The sequence below is a fragment of the Schistocerca nitens genome, unplaced genomic scaffold (assembly GCF_023898315.1).
Source record: "Schistocerca nitens isolate TAMUIC-IGC-003100 unplaced genomic scaffold, iqSchNite1.1 HiC_scaffold_298, whole genome shotgun sequence".
Classification (NCBI taxonomy): domain Eukaryota; kingdom Metazoa; phylum Arthropoda; class Insecta; order Orthoptera; family Acrididae; genus Schistocerca; species Schistocerca nitens.
In genome coordinates this window covers 26,874-39,547 of record NW_026045835.1, presented here as the reverse complement: position 1 = coordinate 39,547, position 12,674 = coordinate 26,874, and the positions used below count along the sequence as shown (strand labels likewise).

The following is a 12,674-nucleotide window of genomic DNA, read 5'->3' as shown; positions in this document are numbered from 1 at the left end:
GTTTTGCTGTAGCCCCAGTGGCGCAATTGGTTAGCGCACGGTACTTATAAGGCAGTAGCCGTGAGCAATGCCGGGGTTGTGAGTTCGAGCCTCACCTGGGGCATACTTTTATTTCGTAGCAGCTGTCTCTGACAGCATCAGGAGGCTACATTTCAGATGTATCAGCTATGTCAGCAAGATTAATGTGTATTATGTGCGCTAGTTGCGTCTTCCTCGGTAGTATAGTGGTTAGTATCCCCGCCTGTCACGCGGGAGACCGGGGTTCGATTCCCCGCCGGGAGACGCGATTTTTATCTCACAAACCTGCTCGAGTGGTGCGCGTGTGGGACGGAAGAGCATTAACTTGCTGCAAAATCTTAAAAAATGATGCATCTTAGGAAGTAGTTCTCGCATTCTTCACACTTCAGAATTACTGGGTTTGCTTTTGAGGCTGAATCAATGCCCCCAGCCGACTCTCTAGGCGTAATAATCGAGCCCGACACAATCAGGAAAAGAAATAATTTTAGCAGAGCGTGGTTCGATCCACGGACCTCTGGTTATGGGCCCAGCACGCTTCCACTGCGCCACTCTGCTGTGTGGGGGTATACTGGCTCTTCGTCACATCACGTGGGACACTTGGGCAGTGTTGTCTGCGTCGCTTTCACACGCCTACATTTGATTGCGTACATCTCCTACAGCTCTCAGCTTGACTTGTCTCGACTTTGCTCGACTGACGCTACGCTGACGCTTGCACGCAGCGATATTTACCACGATCGCCTCGACATGCAGCTGCGAGATGCACAGGAGTAACAAAGCACTGCACGATGCGGCGACATACGAAATCCACTGCCCAGCTACGCGTTGGCAACTAACAAAATGCCGACCCTGCCAGGATTCGAACCTGGAATCTTCTGATCCGTAGTCAGACGCGTTATCCGTTGCGCCACAGGGCCAGTGGCAGCATTTCTCGCTACAAGGCAAGTGCAATTCGCTAAGAAACGTGTTCTCCAGGGCTCATCAAGCTCCCAAGGAAGGCACCACTCGTCCAGCTGCGTGGTCGCGGTGCGCCTGCAGAGCTTGGAGCTTGCCACACATCTGCGCTCGCTGTTCGACAGGTAGCACGAGGCAAGGCGCGCGTTTTTCTGCATTTTTTCGATGACGAGAGGCGGTTGATGTGCATGTAAGCGTAGCATATCAAACACGAATAGCACGAAGCGTTCGTACTTAGGTGCCAAAGTCGCAGTATGGCCGCAGGTGGCGATCATATGTTTTTGTAGCCACCACTGGTTTGCAGCAATGCGAATATGGCTAACTGAGAGCGTTTTGCTGTAGCCCCAGTGGCGCAATTGGTTAGCGCACGGTACTTATAAGGCAGTAGCCGTGAGCAATGCCGGGGTTGTGAGTTCGAGCCTCACCTGGGGCATACTTTTATTTCGTAGCAGCTGTCTCTGACAGCATCAGGAGGCTACATTTCAGATGTATCAGCTATGTCAGCAAGATTAATGTGTATTATGTGCGCTAGTTGCGTCTTCCTCGGTAGTATAGTGGTTAGTATCCCCGCCTGTCACGCGGGAGACCGGGGTTCGATTCCCCGCCGGGGAGACGCGATTTTTATCTCACAAACCTGCTCGAGTGGTGCGCGTGTGGGACGGAAGAGCATTAACTTGCTGCAAAATCTTAAAAAATGATGCATCTTAGGAAGTAGTTCTCGCATTCTTCACACTTCAGAATTACTGGGTTTGCTTTTGAGGCTGAATCAATGCCCCCAGCCGACTCTCTAGGCGTAATAATCGAGCCCGACACAATCAGGAAAAGAAATAATTTTAGCAGAGCGTGGTTTCGATCCACGGACCTCTGGGTTATGGGCCCAGCACGCTTCCACTGCGCCACTCTGCTGTGTGGGGGTATACTGGCTCTTCGTCACATCACGTGGGACACTTGGGCAGTGTTGTCTGCGTCGCTTTCACACGCCTACATTTGATTGCGTACATCTCCTACAGCTCTCAGCTTGACTTGTCTCGACTTTGCTCGACTGACGCTACGCTGACGCTTGCACGCAGCGATATTTACCACGATCGCCTCGACATGCAGCTGCGAGATGCACAGGAGTAACAAAGCACTGCACGATGCGGCGACATACGAAATCCACTGCCCAGCTACGCGTTGGCAACTAACAAAATGCCGACCCTGCCAGGATTCGAACCTGGAATCTTCTGATCCGTAGTCAGACGCGTTATCCGTTGCGCCACAGGGCCAGTGGCAGCATTTCTCGCTACAAGGCAAGTGCAATTCGCTAAGAAACGTGTTCTCCAGGGCTCATCAAGCTCCCAAGGAAGGCACCACTCGTCCAGCTGCGTGGTCGCGGTGCGCCTGCAGAGCCTGGAGCTTGCCACACATCTGCGCTCGCTGTTCGACAGGTAGCACGAGGCAAGGCGCGCGTTTTTCTGCATTTTTTCGATGACGAGAGGCGGTTGATGTGCATGTAAGCGTAGCATATCAAACACGAATAGCACGAAGCGTTCGTACTTAGGTGCCAAAGTCGCAGTATGGCCGCAGGTGGCGATCATATGTTTTTGTAGCCACCACTGGTTTGCAGCAATGCGAATATGGCTAACTGAGAGCGTTTTGCTGTAGCCCCAGTGGCGCAATTGGTTAGCGCACGGTACTTATAAGGCAGTAGCCGTGAGCAATGCCGGGGTTGTGAGTTCGAGCCTCACCTGGGGCATACTTTTATTTCGTAGCAGCTGTCTCTGACAGCATCAGGAGGCTACATTTCAGATGTATCAGCTATGTCAGCAAGATTAATGTGTATTATGTGCGCTAGTTGCGTCTTCCTCGGTAGTATAGTGGTTAGTATCCCCGCCTGTCACGCGGGAGACCGGGGTTCGATTCCCCGCCGGGGAGACGCGATTTTTATCTCACAAACCTGCTCGAGTGGTGCGCGTGTGGGACGGAAGAGCATTAACTTGCTGCAAAATCTTAAAAAATGATGCATCTTAGGAAGTAGTTCTCGCATTCTTCACACTTCAGAATTACTGGGTTTGCTTTTGAGGCTGAATCAATGCCCCCAGCCGACTCTCTAGGCGTAATAATCGAGCCCGACACAATCAGGAAAAGAAATAATTTTAGCAGAGCGTGGTTTCGATCCACGGACCTCTGGGTTATGGGCCCAGCACGCTTCCACTGCGCCACTCTGCTGTGTGGGGGTATACTGGCTCTTCGTCACATCACGTGGGACACTTGGGCAGTGTTGTCTGCGTCGCTTTCACACGCCTACATTTGATTGCGTACATCTCCTACAGCTCTCAGCTTGACTTGTCTCGACTTTGCTCGACTGACGCTACGCTGACGCTTGCACGCAGCGATATTTACCACGATCGCCTCGACATGCAGCTGCGAGATGCACAGGAGTAACAAAGCACTGCACGATGCGGCGACATACGAAATCCACTGCCCAGCTACGCGTTGGCAACTAACAAAATGCCGACCCTGCCAGGATTCGAACCTGGAATCTTCTGATCCGTAGTCAGACGCGTTATCCGTTGCGCCACAGGGCCAGTGGCAGCATTTCTCGCTACAAGGCAAGTGCAATTCGCTAAGAAACGTGTTCTCCAGGGCTCATCAAGCTCCCAAGGAAGGCACCACTCGTCCAGCTGCGTGGTCGCGGTGCGCCTGCAGAGCTTGGAGCTTGCCACACATCTGCGCTCGCTGTTCGACAGGTAGCACGAGGCAAGGCGCGCGTTTTTCTGCATTTTTCGATGACGAGAGGCGGTTGATGTGCATGTAAGCGTAGCATATCAAACACGAATAGCACGAAGCGTTCGTACTTAGGTGCCAAAGTCGCAGTATGGCCGCAGGTGGCGATCATATGTTTTTGTAGCCACCACTGGTTTGCAGCAATGCGAATATGGCTAACTGAGAGCGTTTTGCTGTAGCCCCAGTGGCGCAATTGGTTAGCGCACGGTACTTATAAGGCAGTAGCCGTGAGCAATGCCGGGGTTGTGAGTTCGAGCCTCACCTGGGCATACTTTTATTTCGTAGCAGCTGTCTCTGACAGCATCAGGAGGCTACATTTCAGATGTATCAGCTATGTCAGCAAGATTAATGTGTATTATGTGCGCTAGTTGCGTCTTCCTCGGTAGTATAGTGGTTAGTATCCCCGCCTGTCACGCGGGAGACCGGGGTTCGATTCCCCGCCGGGGAGACGCGATTTTTATCTCACAAACCTGCTCGAGTGGTGCGCGTGTGGGACGGAAGAGCATTAACTTGCTGCAAAATCTTAAAAATGATGCATCTTAGGAAGTAGTTCTCGCATTCTTCACACTTCAGAATTACTGGGTTTGCTTTTGAGGCTGAATCAATGCCCCCAGCCGACTCTCTAGGCGTAATAATCGAGCCCGACACAATCAGGAAAAGAAATAATTTTAGCAGAGCGTGGTTTCGATCCACGGACCTCTGGGTTATGGGCCCAGCACGCTTCCACTGCGCCACTCTGCTGTGTGGGGGTATACTGGCTCTTCGTCACATCACGTGGGACACTTGGGCAGTGTTGTCTGCGTCGCTTTCACACGCCTACATTTGATTGCGTACATCTCCTACAGCTCTCAGCTTGACTTGTCTCGACTTTGCTCGACTGACGCTACGCTGACGCTTGCACGCAGCGATATTTACCACGATCGCCTCGACATGCAGCTGCGAGATGCACAGGAGTAACAAAGCACTGCACGATGCGGCGACATACGAAATCCACTGCCCAGCTACGCGTTGGCAACTAACAAAATGCCGACCCTGCCAGGATTCGAACCTGGAATCTTCTGATCCGTAGTCAGACGCGTTATCCGTTGCGCCACAGGGCCAGTGGCAGCATTTCTCGCTACAAGGCAAGTGCAATTCGCTAAGAAACGTGTTCTCCAGGGCTCATCAAGCTCCCAAGGAAGGCACCACTCGTCCAGCTGCGTGGTCGCGGTGCGCCTGCAGAGCTTGGAGCTTGCCACACATCTGCGCTCGCTGTTCGACAGGTAGCACGAGGCAAGGCGCGCGTTTTTCTGCATTTTTTCGATGACGAGAGGCGGTTGATGTGCATGTAAGCGTAGCATATCAAACACGAATAGCACGAAGCGTTCGTACTTAGGTGCCAAAGTCGCAGTATGGCCGCAGGTGGCGATCATATGTTTTTGTAGCCACCACTGGTTTGCAGCAATGCGAATATGGCTAACTGAGAGCGTTTTGCTGTAGCCCCAGTGGCGCAATTGGTTAGCGCACGGTACTTATAAGGCAGTAGCCGTGAGCAATGCCGGGGTTGTGAGTTCGAGCCTCACCTGGGGCATACTTTTATTTCGTAGCAGCTGTCTCTGACAGCATCAGGAGGCTACATTTCAGATGTATCAGCTATGTCAGCAAGATTAATGTGTATTATGTGCGCTAGTTGCGTCTTCCTCGGTAGTATAGTGGTTAGTATCCCCGCCTGTCACGCGGGAGACCGGGGTTCGATTCCCCGCCGGGGAGACGCGATTTTTATCTCACAAACCTGCTCGAGTGGTGCGCGTGTGGGACGGAAGAGCATTAACTTGCTGCAAAATCTTAAAAAATGATGCATCTTAGGAAGTAGTTCTCGCATTCTTCACACTTCAGAATTACTGGGTTTGCTTTTGAGGCTGAATCAATGCCCCCAGCCGACTCTCTAGGCGTAATAATCGAGCCCGACACAATCAGGAAAAGAAATAATTTTAGCAGAGCGTGGTTTCGATCCACGGACCTCTGGGTTATGGGCCCAGCACGCTTCCACTGCGCCACTCTGCTGTGTGGGGGTATACTGGCTCTTCGTCACATCACGTGGGACACTTGGGCAGTGTTGTCTGCGTCGCTTTCACACGCCTACATTTGATTGCGTACATCTCCTACAGCTCTCAGCTTGACTTGTCTCGACTTTGCTCGACTGACGCTACGCTGACGCTTGCACGCAGCGATATTTACCACGATCGCCTCGACATGCAGCTGCGAGATGCACAGGAGTAACAAAGCACTGCACGATGCGGCGACATACGAAATCCACTGCCCAGCTACGCGTTGGCAACTAACAAAATGCCGACCCTGCCAGGATTCGAACCTGGAATCTTCTGATCCGTAGTCAGACGCGTTATCCGTTGCGCCACAGGGCCAGTGGCAGCATTCCTCGCTACAAGGCAAGTGCAATTCGCTAAGAAACGTGTTCTCCAGGGCTCATCAAGCTCCCAAGGAAGGCACCACTCGTCCAGCTGCGTGGTCGCGGTGCGCCTGCAGAGCTTGGAGCTTGCCACACATCTGCGCTCGCTGTTCGACAGGTAGCACGAGGCAAGGCGCGCGTTTTTCTGCATTTTTTCGATGACGAGAGGCGGTTGATGTGCATGTAAGCGTAGCATATCAAACACGAATAGCACGAAGCGTTCGTACTTAGGTGCCAAAGTCGCAGTATGGCCGCAGGTGGCGATCATATGTTTTTGTAGCCACCACTGGTTTGCAGCAATGCGAATATGGCTAACTGAGAGCGTTTTGCTGTAGCCCCAGTGGCGCAATTGGTTAGCGCACGGTACTTATAAGGCAGTAGCCGTGAGCAATGCCGGGGTTGTGAGTTCGAGCCTCACCTGGGGCATACTTTTATTTCGTAGCAGCTGTCTCTGACAGCATCAGGAGGCTACATTTCAGATGTATCAGCTATGTCAGCAAGATTAATGTGTATTATGTGCGCTAGTTGCGTCTTCCTCGGTAGTATAGTGGTTAGTATCCCCGCCTGTCACGCGGGAGACCGGGGTTCGATTCCCCGCCGGGGAGACGCGATTTTTATCTCACAAACCTGCTCGAGTGGTGCGCGTGTGGGACGGAAGAGCATTAACTTGCTGCAAAATCTTAAAAAATGATGCATCTTAGGAAGTAGTTCTCGCATTCTTCACACTTCAGAATTACTGGGTTTGCTTTTGAGGCTGAATCAATGCCCCCAGCCGACTCTCTAGGCGTAATAATCGAGCCCGACACAATCAGGAAAAGAAATAATTTTAGCAGAGCGTGGTTTCGATCCACGGACCTCTGGGTTATGGGCCCAGCACGCTTCCACTGCGCCACTCTGCTGTGTGGGGGTATACTGGCTCTTCGTCACATCACGTGGGACACTTGGGCAGTGTTGTCTGCGTCGCTTTCACACGCCTACATTTGATTGCGTACATCTCCTACAGCTCTCAGCTTGACTTGTCTCGACTTTGCTCGACTGACGCTACGCTGACGCTTGCACGCAGCGATATTTACCACGATCGCCTCGACATGCAGCTGCGAGATGCACAGGAGTAACAAAGCACTGCACGATGCGGCGACATACGAAATCCACTGCCCAGCTACGCGTTGGCAACTAACAAAATGCCGACCCTGCCAGGATTCGAACCTGGAATCTTCTGATCCGTAGTCAGACGCGTTATCCGTTGCGCCACAGGGCCAGTGGCAGCATTTCTCGCTACAAGGCAAGTGCAATTCGCTAAGAAACGTGTTCTCCAGGGCTCATCAAGCTCCCAAGGAAGGCACCACTCGTCCAGCTGCGTGGTCGCGGTGCGCCTGCAGAGCTTGGAGCTTGCCACACATCTGCGCTCGCTGTTCGACAGGTAGCACGAGGCAAGGCGCGCGTTTTTCTGCATTTTTTCGATGACGAGAGGCGGTTGATGTGCATGTAAGCGTAGCATATCAAACACGAATAGCACGAAGCGTTCGTACTTAGGTGCCAAAGTCGCAGTATGGCCGCAGGTGGCGATCATATGTTTTTGTAGCCACCACTGGTTTGCAGCAATGCGAATATGGCTAACTGAGAGCGTTTTGCTGTAGCCCCAGTGGCGCAATTGGTTAGCGCACGGTACTTATAAGGCAGTAGCCGTGAGCAATGCCGGGGTTGTGAGTTCGAGCCTCACCTGGGGCATACTTTTATTTCGTAGCAGCTGTCTCTGACAGCATCAGGAGGCTACATTTCAGATGTATCAGCTATGTCAGCAAGATTAATGTGTATTATGTGCGCTAGTTGCGTCTTCCTCGGTAGTATAGTGGTTAGTATCCCCGCCTGTCACGCGGGAGACCGGGGTTCGATTCCCCGCCGGGGAGACGCGATTTTTATCTCACAAACCTGCTCGAGTGGTGCGCGTGTGGGACGGAAGAGCATTAACTTGCTGCAAAATCTTAAAAAATGATGCATCTTAGGAAGTAGTTCTCGCATTCTTCACACTTCAGAATTACTGGGTTTGCTTTTGAGGCTGAATCAATGCCCCCAGCCGACTCTCTAGGCGTAATAATCGAGCCCGACACAATCAGGAAAAGAAATAATTTTAGCAGAGCGTGGTTTCGATCCACGGACCTCTGGGTTATGGGCCCAGCACGCTTCCACTGCGCCACTCTGCTGTGTGGGGGTATACTGGCTCTTCGTCACATCACGTGGGACACTTGGGCAGTGTTGTCTGCGTCGCTTTCACACGCCTACATTTGATTGCGTACATCTCCTACAGCTCTCAGCTTGACTTGTCTCGACTTTGCTCGACTGACGCTACGCTGACGCTTGCACGCAGCGATATTTACCACGATCGCCTCGACATGCAGCTGCGAGATGCACAGGAGTAACAAAGCACTGCACGATGCGGCGACATACGAAATCCACTGCCCAGCTACGCGTTGGCAACTAACAAAATGCCGACCCTGCCAGGATTCGAACCTGGAATCTTCTGATCCGTAGTCAGACGCGTTATCCGTTGCGCCACAGGGCCAGTGGCAGCATTTCTCGCTACAAGGCAAGTGCAATTCGCTAAGAAACGTGTTCTCCAGGGCTCATCAAGCTCCCAAGGAAGGCACCACTCGTCCAGCTGCGTGGTCGCGGTGCGCCTGCAGAGCTTGGAGCTTGCCACACATCTGCGCTCGCTGTTCGACAGGTAGCACGAGGCAAGGCGCGCGTTTTTCTGCATTTTTTCGATGACGAGAGGCGGTTGATGTGCATGTAAGCGTAGCATATCAAACACGAATAGCACGAAGCGTTCGTACTTAGGTGCCAAAGTCGCAGTATGGCCGCAGGTGGCGATCATATGTTTTTGTAGCCACCACTGGTTTGCAGCAATGCGAATATGGCTAACTGAGAGCGTTTTGCTGTAGCCCCAGTGGCGCAATTGGTTAGCGCACGGTACTTATAAGGCAGTAGCCGTGAGCAATGCCGGGGTTGTGAGTTCGAGCCTCACCTGGGGCATACTTTTATTTCGTAGCAGCTGTCTCTGACAGCATCAGGAGGCTACATTTCAGATGTATCAGCTATGTCAGCAAGATTAATGTGTATTATGTGCGCTAGTTGCGTCTTCCTCGGTAGTATAGTGGTTAGTATCCCCGCCTGTCACGCGGGAGACCGGGGTTCGATTCCCCGCCGGGGAGACGCGATTTTTATCTCACAAACCTGCTCGAGTGGTGCGCGTGTGGGACGGAAGAGCATTAACTTGCTGCAAAATCTTAAAAAATGATGCATCTTAGGAAGTAGTTCTCGCATTCTTCACACTTCAGAATTACTGGGTTTGCTTTTGAGGCTGAATCAATGCCCCCAGCCGACTCTCTAGGCGTAATAATCGAGCCCGACACAATCAGGAAAAGAAATAATTTTAGCAGAGCGTGGTTTCGATCCACGGACCTCTGGGTTATGGGCCCAGCACGCTTCCACTGCGCCACTCTGCTGTGTGGGGGTATACTGGCTCTTCGTCACATCACGTGGGACACTTGGGCAGTGTTGTCTGCGTCGCTTTCACACGCCTACATTTGATTGCGTACATCTCCTACAGCTCTCAGCTTGACTTGTCTCGACTTTGCTCGACTGACGCTACGCTGACGCTTGCACGCAGCGATATTTACCACGATCGCCTCGACATGCAGCTGCGAGATGCACAGGAGTAACAAAGCACTGCACGATGCGGCGACATACGAAATCCACTGCCCAGCTACGCGTTGGCAACTAACAAAATGCCGACCCTGCCAGGATTCGAACCTGGAATCTTCTGATCCGTAGTCAGACGCGTTATCCGTTGCGCCACAGGGCCAGTGGCAGCATTTCTCGCTACAAGGCAAGTGCAATTCGCTAAGAAACGTGTTCTCCAGGGCTCATCAAGCTCCCAAGGAAGGCACCACTCGTCCAGCTGCGTGGTCGCGGTGCGCCTGCAGAGCTTGGAGCTTGCCACACATCTGCGCTCGCTGTTCGACAGGTAGCACGAGGCAAGGCGCGCGTTTTTCTGCATTTTTTCGATGACGAGAGGCGGTTGATGTGCATGTAAGCGTAGCATATCAAACACGAATAGCACGAAGCGTTCGTACTTAGGTGCCAAAGTCGCAGTATGGCCGCAGGTGGCGATCATATGTTTTTGTAGCCACCACTGGTTTGCAGCAATGCGAATATGGCTAACTGAGAGCGTTTTGCTGTAGCCCCAGTGGCGCAATTGGTTAGCGCACGGTACTTATAAGGCAGTAGCCGTGAGCAATGCCGGGGTTGTGAGTTCGAGCCTCACCTGGGGCATACTTTTATTTCGTAGCAGCTGTCTCTGACAGCATCAGGAGGCTACATTTCAGATGTATCAGCTATGTCAGCAAGATTAATGTGTATTATGTGCGCTAGTTGCGTCTTCCTCGGTAGTATAGTGGTTAGTATCCCCGCCTGTCACGCGGGAGACCGGGGTTCGATTCCCCGCCGGGGAGACGCGATTTTTATCTCACAAACCTGCTCGAGTGGTGCGCGTGTGGGACGGAAGAGCATTAACTTGCTGCAAAATCTTAAAAAATGATGCATCTTAGGAAGTAGTTCTCGCATTCTTCACACTTCAGAATTACTGGGTTTGCTTTTGAGGCTGAATCAATGCCCCCAGCCGACTCTCTAGGCGTAATAATCGAGCCCGACACAATCAGGAAAAGAAATAATTTTAGCAGAGCGTGGTTTCGATCCACGGACCTCTGGGTTATGGGCCCAGCACGCTTCCACTGCGCCACTCTGCTGTGTGGGGGTATACTGGCTCTTCGTCACATCACGTGGGACACTTGGGCAGTGTTGTCTGCGTCGCTTTCACACGCCTACATTTGATTGCGTACATCTCCTACAGCTCTCAGCTTGACTTGTCTCGACTTTGCTCGACTGACGCTACGCTGACGCTTGCACGCAGCGATATTTACCACGATCGCCTCGACATGCAGCTGCGAGATGCACAGGAGTAACAAAGCACTGCACGATGCGGCGACATACGAAATCCACTGCCCAGCTACGCGTTGGCAACTAACAAAATGCCGACCCTGCCAGGATTCGAACCTGGAATCTTCTGATCCGTAGTCAGACGCGTTATCCGTTGCGCCACAGGGCCAGTGGCAGCATTCCTCGCTACAAGGCAAGTGCAATTCGCTAAGAAACGTGTTCTCCAGGGCTCATCAAGCTCCCAAGGAAGGCACCACTCGTCCAGCTGCGTGGTCGCGGTGCGCCTGCAGAGCTTGGAGCTTGCCACACATCTGCGCTCGCTGTTCGACAGGTAGCACGAGGCAAGGCGCGCGTTTTTCTGCATTTTTTCGATGACGAGAGGCGGTTGATGTGCATGTAAGCGTAGCATATCAAACACGAATAGCACGAAGCGTTCGTACTTAGGTGCCAAAGTCGCAGTATGGCCGCAGGTGGCGATCATATGTTTTTGTAGCCACCACTGGTTTGCAGCAATGCGAATATGGCTAACTGAGAGCGTTTTGCTGTAGCCCCAGTGGCGCAATTGGTTAGCGCACGGTACTTATAAGGCAGTAGCCGTGAGCAATGCCGGGGTTGTGAGTTCGAGCCTCACCTGGGGCATACTTTTATTTCGTAGCAGCTGTCTCTGACAGCATCAGGAGGCTACATTTCAGATGTATCAGCTATGTCATCAAGATTAATGTGTATTATGTGCGCTAGTTGCGTCTTCCTCGGTAGTATAGTGGTTAGTATCCCCGCCTGTCACGCGGGAGACCGGGGTTCGATTCCCCGCCGGGGAGACGCGATTTTTATCTCACAAACCTGCTCGAGTGGTGCGCGTGTGGGACGGAAGAGCATTAACTTGCTGCAAAATCTTAAAAAATGATGCATCTTAGGAAGTAGTTCTCGCATTCTTCACACTTCAGAATTACTGGGTTTGCTTTTGAGGCTGAATCAATGCCCCCAGCCGACTCTCTAGGCGTAATAATCGAGCCCGACACAATCAGGAAAAGAAATAATTTTAGCAGAGCGTGGTTTCGATCCACGGACCTCTGGGTTATGGGCCCAGCACGCTTCCACTGCGCCACTCTGCTGTGTGGGGGTATACTGGCTCTTCGTCACATCACGTGGGACACTTGGGCAGTGTTGTCTGCGTCGCTTTCACACGCCTACATTTGATTGCGTACATCTCCTACAGCTCTCAGCTTGACTTGTCTCGACTTTGCTCGACTGACGCTACGCTGACGCTTGCACGCAGCGATATTTACCACGATCGCCTCGACATGCAGCTGCGAGATGCACAGGAGTAACAAAGCACTGCACGATGCGGCGACATACGAAATCCACTGCCCAGCTACGCGTTGGCAACTAACAAAATGCCGACCCTGCCAGGATTCGAACCTGGAATCTTCTGATCCGTAGTCAGACGCGTTATCCGTTGCGCCACAGGGCCAGTGGCAGCATTTCTCGCTACAAGGCA

General features: G+C 52.4%; 39 non-coding genes across 39 annotated transcripts; 20 read left to right on the top strand and 19 right to left on the bottom strand.

Annotated features, from left to right (window-relative positions):
• The first annotated feature begins 11 nt into the window (after window positions 1-11).
• Window positions 12-103, top strand: Trnai-uau (transfer RNA isoleucine (anticodon UAU)). Its single transcript is given in 2 exon segments — window positions 12-49; window positions 68-103. It is a non-coding gene; the product is annotated as a tRNA-Ile (tRNA).
• Window positions 104-210: 107 nt separating this feature from the next.
• Trnad-guc (transfer RNA aspartic acid (anticodon GUC)) lies at window positions 211-282 on the top strand. The gene has a single exon. It is a non-coding gene; the product is annotated as a tRNA-Asp (tRNA).
• Window positions 283-859: 577 nt separating this feature from the next.
• On the bottom strand, window positions 860-932 carry Trnar-acg (transfer RNA arginine (anticodon ACG)). Its single transcript has one exon. It is a non-coding gene; the product is annotated as a tRNA-Arg (tRNA).
• A 378-nt stretch (window positions 933-1,310) lies between these two features.
• Trnai-uau (transfer RNA isoleucine (anticodon UAU)) lies at window positions 1,311-1,402 on the top strand. The gene is given in 2 exon segments: window positions 1,311-1,348; window positions 1,367-1,402. It is a non-coding gene; the product is annotated as a tRNA-Ile (tRNA).
• Window positions 1,403-1,509: 107 nt separating this feature from the next.
• Trnad-guc (transfer RNA aspartic acid (anticodon GUC)) lies at window positions 1,510-1,581 on the top strand. The gene has a single exon. It is a non-coding gene; the product is annotated as a tRNA-Asp (tRNA).
• A 222-nt stretch (window positions 1,582-1,803) lies between these two features.
• On the bottom strand, window positions 1,804-1,875 carry Trnam-cau (transfer RNA methionine (anticodon CAU)). The gene has a single exon. It is a non-coding gene; the product is annotated as a tRNA-Met (tRNA).
• Window positions 1,876-2,161: 286 nt separating this feature from the next.
• Window positions 2,162-2,234, bottom strand: Trnar-acg (transfer RNA arginine (anticodon ACG)). Its single transcript has one exon. It is a non-coding gene; the product is annotated as a tRNA-Arg (tRNA).
• A 378-nt stretch (window positions 2,235-2,612) lies between these two features.
• On the top strand, window positions 2,613-2,704 carry Trnai-uau (transfer RNA isoleucine (anticodon UAU)). The gene is given in 2 exon segments: window positions 2,613-2,650; window positions 2,669-2,704. It is a non-coding gene; the product is annotated as a tRNA-Ile (tRNA).
• A 107-nt stretch (window positions 2,705-2,811) lies between these two features.
• On the top strand, window positions 2,812-2,883 carry Trnad-guc (transfer RNA aspartic acid (anticodon GUC)). Its single transcript has one exon. It is a non-coding gene; the product is annotated as a tRNA-Asp (tRNA).
• Window positions 2,884-3,105: 222 nt separating this feature from the next.
• Trnam-cau (transfer RNA methionine (anticodon CAU)) lies at window positions 3,106-3,177 on the bottom strand. Its single transcript has one exon. It is a non-coding gene; the product is annotated as a tRNA-Met (tRNA).
• A 286-nt stretch (window positions 3,178-3,463) lies between these two features.
• On the bottom strand, window positions 3,464-3,536 carry Trnar-acg (transfer RNA arginine (anticodon ACG)). The gene has a single exon. It is a non-coding gene; the product is annotated as a tRNA-Arg (tRNA).
• A 377-nt stretch (window positions 3,537-3,913) lies between these two features.
• On the top strand, window positions 3,914-4,008 carry Trnai-uau (transfer RNA isoleucine (anticodon UAU)). Its single transcript is given in 2 exon segments — window positions 3,914-3,951; window positions 3,970-4,008. It is a non-coding gene; the product is annotated as a tRNA-Ile (tRNA).
• Window positions 4,009-4,111: 103 nt separating this feature from the next.
• Window positions 4,112-4,183, top strand: Trnad-guc (transfer RNA aspartic acid (anticodon GUC)). The gene has a single exon. It is a non-coding gene; the product is annotated as a tRNA-Asp (tRNA).
• Window positions 4,184-4,404: 221 nt separating this feature from the next.
• Window positions 4,405-4,476, bottom strand: Trnam-cau (transfer RNA methionine (anticodon CAU)). The gene has a single exon. It is a non-coding gene; the product is annotated as a tRNA-Met (tRNA).
• A 286-nt stretch (window positions 4,477-4,762) lies between these two features.
• On the bottom strand, window positions 4,763-4,835 carry Trnar-acg (transfer RNA arginine (anticodon ACG)). The gene has a single exon. It is a non-coding gene; the product is annotated as a tRNA-Arg (tRNA).
• Window positions 4,836-5,213: 378 nt separating this feature from the next.
• On the top strand, window positions 5,214-5,305 carry Trnai-uau (transfer RNA isoleucine (anticodon UAU)). Its single transcript is given in 2 exon segments — window positions 5,214-5,251; window positions 5,270-5,305. It is a non-coding gene; the product is annotated as a tRNA-Ile (tRNA).
• A 107-nt stretch (window positions 5,306-5,412) lies between these two features.
• Window positions 5,413-5,484, top strand: Trnad-guc (transfer RNA aspartic acid (anticodon GUC)). The gene has a single exon. It is a non-coding gene; the product is annotated as a tRNA-Asp (tRNA).
• A 222-nt stretch (window positions 5,485-5,706) lies between these two features.
• Trnam-cau (transfer RNA methionine (anticodon CAU)) lies at window positions 5,707-5,778 on the bottom strand. Its single transcript has one exon. It is a non-coding gene; the product is annotated as a tRNA-Met (tRNA).
• Window positions 5,779-6,064: 286 nt separating this feature from the next.
• Trnar-acg (transfer RNA arginine (anticodon ACG)) lies at window positions 6,065-6,137 on the bottom strand. Its single transcript has one exon. It is a non-coding gene; the product is annotated as a tRNA-Arg (tRNA).
• Window positions 6,138-6,515: 378 nt separating this feature from the next.
• On the top strand, window positions 6,516-6,607 carry Trnai-uau (transfer RNA isoleucine (anticodon UAU)). Its single transcript is given in 2 exon segments — window positions 6,516-6,553; window positions 6,572-6,607. It is a non-coding gene; the product is annotated as a tRNA-Ile (tRNA).
• Window positions 6,608-6,714: 107 nt separating this feature from the next.
• Trnad-guc (transfer RNA aspartic acid (anticodon GUC)) lies at window positions 6,715-6,786 on the top strand. Its single transcript has one exon. It is a non-coding gene; the product is annotated as a tRNA-Asp (tRNA).
• A 222-nt stretch (window positions 6,787-7,008) lies between these two features.
• Trnam-cau (transfer RNA methionine (anticodon CAU)) lies at window positions 7,009-7,080 on the bottom strand. Its single transcript has one exon. It is a non-coding gene; the product is annotated as a tRNA-Met (tRNA).
• A 286-nt stretch (window positions 7,081-7,366) lies between these two features.
• Window positions 7,367-7,439, bottom strand: Trnar-acg (transfer RNA arginine (anticodon ACG)). The gene has a single exon. It is a non-coding gene; the product is annotated as a tRNA-Arg (tRNA).
• Window positions 7,440-7,817: 378 nt separating this feature from the next.
• Window positions 7,818-7,909, top strand: Trnai-uau (transfer RNA isoleucine (anticodon UAU)). The gene is given in 2 exon segments: window positions 7,818-7,855; window positions 7,874-7,909. It is a non-coding gene; the product is annotated as a tRNA-Ile (tRNA).
• Window positions 7,910-8,016: 107 nt separating this feature from the next.
• Window positions 8,017-8,088, top strand: Trnad-guc (transfer RNA aspartic acid (anticodon GUC)). Its single transcript has one exon. It is a non-coding gene; the product is annotated as a tRNA-Asp (tRNA).
• Window positions 8,089-8,310: 222 nt separating this feature from the next.
• Trnam-cau (transfer RNA methionine (anticodon CAU)) lies at window positions 8,311-8,382 on the bottom strand. The gene has a single exon. It is a non-coding gene; the product is annotated as a tRNA-Met (tRNA).
• A 286-nt stretch (window positions 8,383-8,668) lies between these two features.
• Trnar-acg (transfer RNA arginine (anticodon ACG)) lies at window positions 8,669-8,741 on the bottom strand. Its single transcript has one exon. It is a non-coding gene; the product is annotated as a tRNA-Arg (tRNA).
• A 378-nt stretch (window positions 8,742-9,119) lies between these two features.
• Trnai-uau (transfer RNA isoleucine (anticodon UAU)) lies at window positions 9,120-9,211 on the top strand. The gene is given in 2 exon segments: window positions 9,120-9,157; window positions 9,176-9,211. It is a non-coding gene; the product is annotated as a tRNA-Ile (tRNA).
• A 107-nt stretch (window positions 9,212-9,318) lies between these two features.
• On the top strand, window positions 9,319-9,390 carry Trnad-guc (transfer RNA aspartic acid (anticodon GUC)). Its single transcript has one exon. It is a non-coding gene; the product is annotated as a tRNA-Asp (tRNA).
• A 222-nt stretch (window positions 9,391-9,612) lies between these two features.
• On the bottom strand, window positions 9,613-9,684 carry Trnam-cau (transfer RNA methionine (anticodon CAU)). Its single transcript has one exon. It is a non-coding gene; the product is annotated as a tRNA-Met (tRNA).
• A 286-nt stretch (window positions 9,685-9,970) lies between these two features.
• Window positions 9,971-10,043, bottom strand: Trnar-acg (transfer RNA arginine (anticodon ACG)). The gene has a single exon. It is a non-coding gene; the product is annotated as a tRNA-Arg (tRNA).
• Window positions 10,044-10,421: 378 nt separating this feature from the next.
• Window positions 10,422-10,513, top strand: Trnai-uau (transfer RNA isoleucine (anticodon UAU)). Its single transcript is given in 2 exon segments — window positions 10,422-10,459; window positions 10,478-10,513. It is a non-coding gene; the product is annotated as a tRNA-Ile (tRNA).
• Window positions 10,514-10,620: 107 nt separating this feature from the next.
• Trnad-guc (transfer RNA aspartic acid (anticodon GUC)) lies at window positions 10,621-10,692 on the top strand. The gene has a single exon. It is a non-coding gene; the product is annotated as a tRNA-Asp (tRNA).
• Window positions 10,693-10,914: 222 nt separating this feature from the next.
• On the bottom strand, window positions 10,915-10,986 carry Trnam-cau (transfer RNA methionine (anticodon CAU)). Its single transcript has one exon. It is a non-coding gene; the product is annotated as a tRNA-Met (tRNA).
• Window positions 10,987-11,272: 286 nt separating this feature from the next.
• Window positions 11,273-11,345, bottom strand: Trnar-acg (transfer RNA arginine (anticodon ACG)). The gene has a single exon. It is a non-coding gene; the product is annotated as a tRNA-Arg (tRNA).
• Window positions 11,346-11,723: 378 nt separating this feature from the next.
• Trnai-uau (transfer RNA isoleucine (anticodon UAU)) lies at window positions 11,724-11,815 on the top strand. The gene is given in 2 exon segments: window positions 11,724-11,761; window positions 11,780-11,815. It is a non-coding gene; the product is annotated as a tRNA-Ile (tRNA).
• Window positions 11,816-11,922: 107 nt separating this feature from the next.
• Trnad-guc (transfer RNA aspartic acid (anticodon GUC)) lies at window positions 11,923-11,994 on the top strand. Its single transcript has one exon. It is a non-coding gene; the product is annotated as a tRNA-Asp (tRNA).
• A 222-nt stretch (window positions 11,995-12,216) lies between these two features.
• Window positions 12,217-12,288, bottom strand: Trnam-cau (transfer RNA methionine (anticodon CAU)). The gene has a single exon. It is a non-coding gene; the product is annotated as a tRNA-Met (tRNA).
• Window positions 12,289-12,574: 286 nt separating this feature from the next.
• On the bottom strand, window positions 12,575-12,647 carry Trnar-acg (transfer RNA arginine (anticodon ACG)). The gene has a single exon. It is a non-coding gene; the product is annotated as a tRNA-Arg (tRNA).
• Between the last annotated feature and the right edge of the window lie 27 nt (window positions 12,648-12,674).